This window comes from Globicephala melas, chromosome 18 (assembly GCF_963455315.2).
Source record: "Globicephala melas chromosome 18, mGloMel1.2, whole genome shotgun sequence".
Taxonomy (NCBI): domain Eukaryota; kingdom Metazoa; phylum Chordata; class Mammalia; order Artiodactyla; family Delphinidae; genus Globicephala; species Globicephala melas.
Window position 1 is genome coordinate 40,578,787 of NC_083331.1, and position 8,060 is coordinate 40,586,846.

The 8,060-nt window shown below is 36.6% G+C and overlaps 1 pseudogene; it reads right to left on the bottom strand.

Annotated features, from left to right (window-relative positions):
• Positions 1-1,360: 1,360 nt before the first annotated feature.
• LOC115844993 (E3 ubiquitin-protein ligase RNF168 pseudogene) lies at positions 1,361-4,212 on the bottom strand (annotated as a pseudogene).
• Between the last annotated feature and the right edge of the window lie 3,848 nt (positions 4,213-8,060).

Sequence of the window (8,060 nt, forward strand, 5' to 3'; positions counted from 1 at the left end):
AGAAATCACCCAAATCATAGAGTTATAACCATCCAATTCGATATCAAAATTATTGGGAAAAATCACAGACAATATATTTTTTAAACTCAATAAATTGAAAACTGTCTCTGCATTCAAATTTGAGTTATAAGAATTACAAGGGTAAGAAAAGTTAACCTAAACATAATTTAGCAAATGTGATATCCTAAGTGGTTAAAACGTAGAGGAAGTTTACATAATATTGAATGAAATACAAAACAATTGAATGGCTATAATGATCTTAAGAATAAGAAACTCATGGGGCTTCCCTGGTGGCGCAGTGGTTGGGAGTCCGCTTGCCAATGCGGGGAATGCAGGTTCGTGCCCCGGTCCAGGAGGATCCTGCATGCCACAGGGTGGCTGGGCCCCTGAGCCATGGCCGCTGAGCCTGTGCATCCAGAGCCTGTGCTCTGCAGCGGGAGAGACCACGGGGGTGAGAGGTCCGCATACCACAAAACAAACAAACAAACAAAAAGAATAAGAAACTCATAAAACAAATGCTGAAAAAAATCAACTAATTGCCATTACTTATGTTTTATTCTGCAACTGTAACATTGCACCTGTGGCTTACAGAGTTCCTTCTCAGAGGAGGAATACTAAATTATTTTGGTGATCAAAAGACACTTAAATCAAAGTTAAAAGTTGAGCCTGAGATACATAGATGACAAACTTTATTACTATAAAATTATAAGCTGTTCATCTAACAGTGGAATTGAGAGTTTTCACACATTTCTTGAACAGGGAAATGCTATTCAATATTTATTATTATGAATTATAATGCTATACTTACAAATATTTTGAATGGTAAGTGACAATAAAATAAATCTCCCTATATTATATTATGTTTTCTCAATAAAGCTCCAATTCTACTGCTTAATACAAAATATTCAGATTTCCAATACATTGGAAACAAATTGATGGTATTTATCTTGCTGCATACATGATTACATCTATTCCAAATCCCTGTGCAACACTCTTTTTTTTTTTTTTTTGGTTTGATGAAAAGATATATTTTAGACAAATTTGGTTAGTTTCTAACTACATTTCAGCACAATCATTACTCAGGGGACAATCACTTTTGAGAAAAGGCAAACTAAAATTTAAATCAGCATCAGAATTCTACCCATAATTACCCAATCAATATTGAAGTAGACGCCATCAAGTATGCAAAGATTACAGAATTTCAGTTACAAAATTTGGAGGAAAAAAATCTTAATTATGTATAAAAACACTGAGAAATTTAAGCTAGAATTATTAGCTCTAGGACAGTTCACTGCATTATTACCTTAAAAGGATGGCTAACTAGATATCAGCAGCAATGCTGTTAAAACAGTTATTTGCTCAAAGTTGTTCCTATTAATGAAACAAAAGATTAATAGTCTCCAAGTTAAATTTCACAAAATGAAATCGCAGCCTTCTGATTTAACTTTCAGGGGCAAGACAGAGCAAAACCCAAATATCATACTTTCTATTTTTGTCCATAAACACAAATAAAAGTCAGTATCAATACAAAGGTTAACATAAGGAAATAAAAACATGATTAGTCAGGTTCTACAACATAGGATACTGCGACATAACTCTCCTACAGTAAATTCCCCCCCCCTCCACTTTTTTGGAATAGCAGATTAGATAGTATGGTATGAAAAGCTGTTAAAACCCAAATGTTTTCTGTGCCATCTAGCAAAGAAAGCACGAGGAAGAATACTTTGCCAAACTACACCTGCTACTCCAGCCTGGACCCAGTTGTCTGATCATCCACTCAGTTTCAAGGCCTCCAAATTGTCAATCTACCCCACTCAGCCTCATCCCAAGCTTAGCTACTTTTGCATCAAGAGTCTAGTTTCCTTTCTGTCAACTAAGTCCTAATTTTCCAGAAAACTCTGATTTTTCTGCTTTCACGTTGATCCTAACCCATTTTAAGTCAAAAAAAAAAAATGCTGTAATACTTAAAGTAATTGAAGTGGACATGGAAATTAGATTACTTTAGTGTTATGAAAGATGGACTTCAAGTGCTCTGCAAATATATGGGAAAGTTGCAAGAAAACTTAGATTCTAAACCCTGCCTGGATTCCTTAGCTACTTGGTAGATTATAATGTTGCTTTGATTACTAGTCAGTACAAAAAGGCGCGTGAAGGCCACAAAACATGCATATGGGGGGAAATGCATGGAAATGAAGATTTCTTGGGAGTTGGCCAAGGCATTTTTATATCCATAAGGACTGTCAACTTAAATTTAGTACACCAGTGATTAAAAAAGGAAAGGAGTGGGACTCTTGCTTACAACCGAGTTTGGCAGAAACACATTTGTATATTCCTCCCCTGTAATCACACCGTCTTTAATTAAGGACAGTGAGTATGCCCACGGAGCAGAATTAATGAAAAATTTAAAAAGAATCTATGATAGAGAGCTTCACTAGATTATACAACACTCCCCTTACCCAAGCACTACTTTGTGTATCTCTGAAACATCTGAAAAATACTTTTCTGTGACTTACTAGGCTGTAGGGAATGAGGAGTTTTAGATACATTACAATTATCTCTAGTAGAATTTGTTATCTTTCTTCCATTAACTGAATGTTTCAACTGGATCTCAAAAGAAGGTTGCCAATTTTCATTTTTTGAGCCTCTCCTAGGTTTTGGATGCTCTAGATTAGTCTGTCTTTTGAAGTTTCTATCTTTGGAATTCTTCCTTTGTTCCTTTAGTAATCTGTCTGGAGGTGAGGATGTAGCATGTAACTGATATTCATCTGGGGATCCTTTTTGCCGGTTTGGCCTCATCTGTTCTTGATCCACCTCTTTCTGAAGCTGTAGTGCTAATAACCTGTCCTGTTCTTCTTGTTTATGTCTCTCAAAAAGTAGACATTCCAAATCTATCAGTTTTTGGGTAAAGTTGATTTCTGTTTCTTCTTGGTCTGAGGAAGCTTTGGGGAACATTTTTCTTCTTTTTGCAGAAAAGCATGGATCCCTGACTGCTTCAGACAAAGATTCCTGTTTTTTTCTTTTGGAGATATCTTTACTGATCAGTAGGTGAGACTCTTCATTTTCTGTCTCAACTGTGTTATTTCTAATTATCTGTGTCATATCTGATACAGTGCACCGACTCTCTGTTTTGCCACAAGGCTTAACTGCAGCTTCTCCAGGGTAGGGAACTCTGGCTTCAGGTCCCTCATGATTTATGACACACAACTCTTTTTCATGATTGCTTGGTCTTGTTTTGACTTTTCCTTCAAGGCACCATTCTTTACCACTGGCACATAACTGAGGCATAGGTGACTCCACTGAAGATTGTGCACCTTGTTCATGAACTTCAAGGCATATCTGAGGAGAAAGTGTTGGCATATCTTCCTCAATTTCTGTGTCTTGCCATGTAGGGCTCTTCACATCACTGCTGTCAGTTTCCTTAGACATGGAGTCTTCCCTGTCTTCTTGTACAACTTCAGACTGTGATGCTGACCAAGGCTGAGATTTAGGTGACAAATACTTCTGAATATCTCCAGTGTTCATTTGTTTGTTCTTACTTTTCTTCTGTGACTTGGTTGTGACTGGATCAGATTTTTCAGAATTCAAGGGCGAAGCCAAGATACTTCCCTCACAGAAATTGTTAATATTAAGGCTTAGCTTTCTTGCCAGCTCTTCATCGCTTTTCAGTTGTTCTTCCATCTCTCTTTGCCTTTTTTCTGCCTGTCTCTTTTCCTCTTCTTCTTCCTCTGCCAGTAATCTCTGTATGTATTCTTCACTGGCTTTGTTTTCTTCTTCCTCATTGGCTCGTCGCTCTGCCTCCACCTTGCTTATCTCCTCTTCATATTCTCTTCTTAATTCCCCAGGTTTACTTAATAGGCGAACTGGCTGATAGTCATCAACAATTTCCTCTGATTCTTGCCCAGAGGCTCTCAGCTTGCATTCCTCTGTATAGTGTTTTTGAATTATCTCCCACAGTTCCGTATTGACAAGAGAATTTGTTCGGGTATGGTACCGAGTCCACGAAGAGACCCGGCGGCGACAGAAGGGACAGCACAAATTTGCCTTTTCGACAGTCGATTGGAAGCATGGTTTACAGAGCGTGTGGTTACAAGGGAGTGTCACAGGCTCAATTAGGATTTCCACACAGATCTGGCACTGGAATTCCAACAAGGAAGGGATGGCGTCTTTGGGTACAGCCATTTTAATATGCTAATAAGGCATATTCAACATCAACACCAGGTGAGGATGCTCTCTTAGTTCCAGGCAGCCAAGCCCGAGGCCGCCTAGGCGCGCAACCACCAGGCCACCGCTGGAGAAAGAACGCTGCTTCCCCCCGGACGCCGGGCTCTGCTGGAGCGGGACTCCAGTCTTACCGCTGCTGTGGGGCCGCAAGCGAGCATTTCCCGGGGCTCTGAGTCCACCCCTCGCCTTTCTTCGGTCAGCCAGAAAGCCTGTGCAACACTCTTTACTGTGTCATGAAAATGAGTAGCAAATTATTTGGCTGAACAAAAAAGGGGCATGTACAAAGCAACAGCTTAACTGTAAAACAGTTTGGCAGGAAAATGCCATTCTAAAATTTGTTGTAGTCAGATCATTAGGTTAATATGAAGTTGTGTGAGAAGTATGGTTAAAGGGGCAGTTTATATGTCTAGAAATATTAAAAAAACAATTTTCACCATGCACACATCCTCGTCCCTGACTGCCTTTAAGCATGTTTGTAATCCACTAAGAAAATCTGATGCACGTTTAATTTCATAATTTACTAGCCCAGGTGTTAGTTCAGTCAGGAGCAGAAAGACTGGAGGGATGTGAAGCTGCTGGTTAAACTTGAACAGAATATATCAGCTGGTTTGTTAAATATTTATGTGAACTTGTAATATTTTACTAGTTTTTTGAACATAATATCTCACCAACTTTGGAATTACAAAAAAAAAGATGTTTGTTTTTCTCTGAGCATGGTTTAAGCCTCTTCTCTTTTCTTTCCACATTTTAAAGAACTGCTTAGAAATAATTAGAATATAATTTTTGTTCATTATATTTCTAAGATTAGAATTATTGACCAAAATTATAACTTTGAATGAATATGATAGATGAGGTTGACTATAAAAACTGATATATGGATATATGACATCATAAACAAATAAAATATAAAAGCTTAAATGTAAATGGAGTGTATGTCTTTGGTTTTATTCTCAGAAATCCCATTAAGTGATTCAATAATTGTATCTCCCTGTTGGTCTTTCTGATATGCCCATTCTCTTTCCTCTTCTGTGCTTACCAACCCTTGGCTCATCCATTACTGATTCATGTTTTTGCTTTGACCTTGTATTAATCTGTAGGTCCAATCTACCTCTGTCTTTTTTTATCCAAAGTTTTTATTTTTTATTATTTTTTATTACAGTATAATTGCTTTACAATGTTGTTTTAGTTCCTGTTGTACATTGAACTGAATCAGCTATATGTATACATATATCCCCTCCCTCTTGGACCTCCCTCCCACTGCCCCCATCCCACCCATCTAGGTCATCACAGAGCACCAAACTGAGTTTCCTGTGCTTTATACCATGTTTCCACTAGTTATCTATTTATACATGGTAGTGTATATATGTCAATCCTGATATCCCAATTCATCCCACCCTCCCCTTCCCCCCCACGTCCACATGTCTATTCTCTATGTCTAAGTCTCTATTTCTGCCCAGCAAATAGGTTCATCTGTACCGATTTTCTATATTCCACATATATGCATTAATATAAGATATTTGTTTTTCTCTTTCTGACTTACTTCACTCTGTATGACAGATTCTAGGTCCATCCACATCTCTACAAATGATCAAATTTTTTTCCTTTTTATGGCTGAGAAATATTTCATTTATATATGCACAACATCTTCTTTATCCATTTATCTATTGTTGGACATTTAGGTTGTTTTCATGTCCTGACTATTGTAAATAGTGTTGCAACGAATATTGGGGTACATGTGTCCTTTTGAATTATGGTTTTCTCAGGATGTATGCCCAGTAGTGGGATTTCTGGGTCATATGGTAGTTCTGTTTTTAGTTTTTTAAGGAACCTCTATACTGTTCTCCACAGTTTCTGTATCAATTTACATTCCCACCAACAGTGCAAGAGGGTTCCACACCCTCTCCAGCATTTATTGTTAGTAGATTTTTTGATGATGGCCATTCAAGATACAAGATAGAAAGCCCAGAGATAAACCCATGCACATATGGTCACCTAATTTATGACAAAGGAAGCAAGAACATACAATGGAGAAAAGACAGCCTTTTCAATAAATGGTGCTGGGAAAATTGGACAGATATGTGTTAAAGAATGAAATTAGAACACTACCTAACACCATACACAAATATAAACTCAAAATGGATTAAAGACCTAAATATAAGACTAGACACTATAAAACTCTTAGAGGAAAACATAGAAAAAATACTCTTTGACATAAATCACAGCAAGATCTTTTATGACCCACCTCCTAGAGTAATGAAAATAAAAATAAAAATAAACAAATAGGACCTAATGAAACTTAAAAGCTTTTGCACAGCAAATGAAACCATAAACAAGAAGAAAAGACAGCCCTCAGAATGGGAGAAAATATTTGCAAATGAAGCAACAGGCAAAGGATTAATCTCCAAACTATACAAACAGCTCATGTAACTCAATATCAAAAAAACAACCCAATCAAAAAATGGGTGGAAGACATAAATAGACATTTCACCAAAGAAGACATACAGATGAAAAAGAGGCACATTAATAGATGCTCAACATCACTAATTATTAGAGAAATGCATATCCAAAGTTTTTAAAAGAGTGGTATGTTCTTGCTCTCTCCCTGCTTTACTCATCTACCACCTAAACTGGGTTTTTATCCATTTAAATTTTGCCAATAACACCCTAAAATTATAAATCATATGCGATTTGTCAGGTTTTTTTCTTGCCTTCTTCTGCCTTAGTGAATACTTACTTCAAATCTCTACTCTCATAACTATTATGTTGCCACATTATCCTCACTCTCCTTGGACTTCTTTGATTTATCCATCATTTTATCTTGATGAGATTGTTTTCCTTCTTGACCCATTCAATAATGTTATCACACCACATTTTATTTTACCCCCTATTCTTCTTTGCCATATATTTTTACGAGATGATTTCATGCATTCTCATTTCTTTCAACCACCACGTATACGCTACCAATATCTCAATTCAGTACTTCACCTCATAATCATTTCTTGAACCAGAGACACATTTATATGATTGGCTTCTATACCTATGTGTGGATTTTCCATGGATATCTTACAATCAACATTTATAAACTTTATTTTCATCTTCTTTTCTTAATTTATTCTTACTCTGCATCTTTATAGGAGACATCTCCATCAATCTAGTTATGCAAGTGAGAAAACTGACACTCATCTTAGACTATTCCCACTTTTATATTCACAACATTCAATCAATATGAAAAATCTTCCAAATTCACAGCAACTTTATACCTCTGTCAATGCCATAGACCAGGATATTCACTTATCTTAATTGGATGACTACAAGGTCTCAATTTTCTTTATTTTCTGCATTATTGTTTTATCACACAGATTTTCTTCATAACTGCTGAGTTAACCACCTTAAAAAAATCTGATTCTTTCACATTCTAGACAAAATTCTGCAATTATTCCTTATCTTATCTGTAAAATCTCAATTCCTTAAGACTGATACTTTCCTTCAAGTTTTGCATTCCAACACCTAGGCACATTGTCAGTCTCATCAACTCTCATGACAATCCTTATATTATTATTTTTTAATTTATGAGTCTTTTTTAAGGTAATTTTCTCACCCAATACCTCCTAACTTAATGTGACTAACACCTGTTCTCCATTAATGACTCAAAAATCATATTCCCTCAAAAGTTTTTCTGGACTTTTTCACACTAATCTCTGTGTGATAGTTCATTATTACATTATGAATGTACTTTTGGCATATCTCTGGGTTTTTATGGAGAGTGGAAGTTGTCTGAACCCTGTGTGCAGAGAGTATCTGTTGCTGCAGACACATTCCCTGTAGTCTTAAAAACTGCA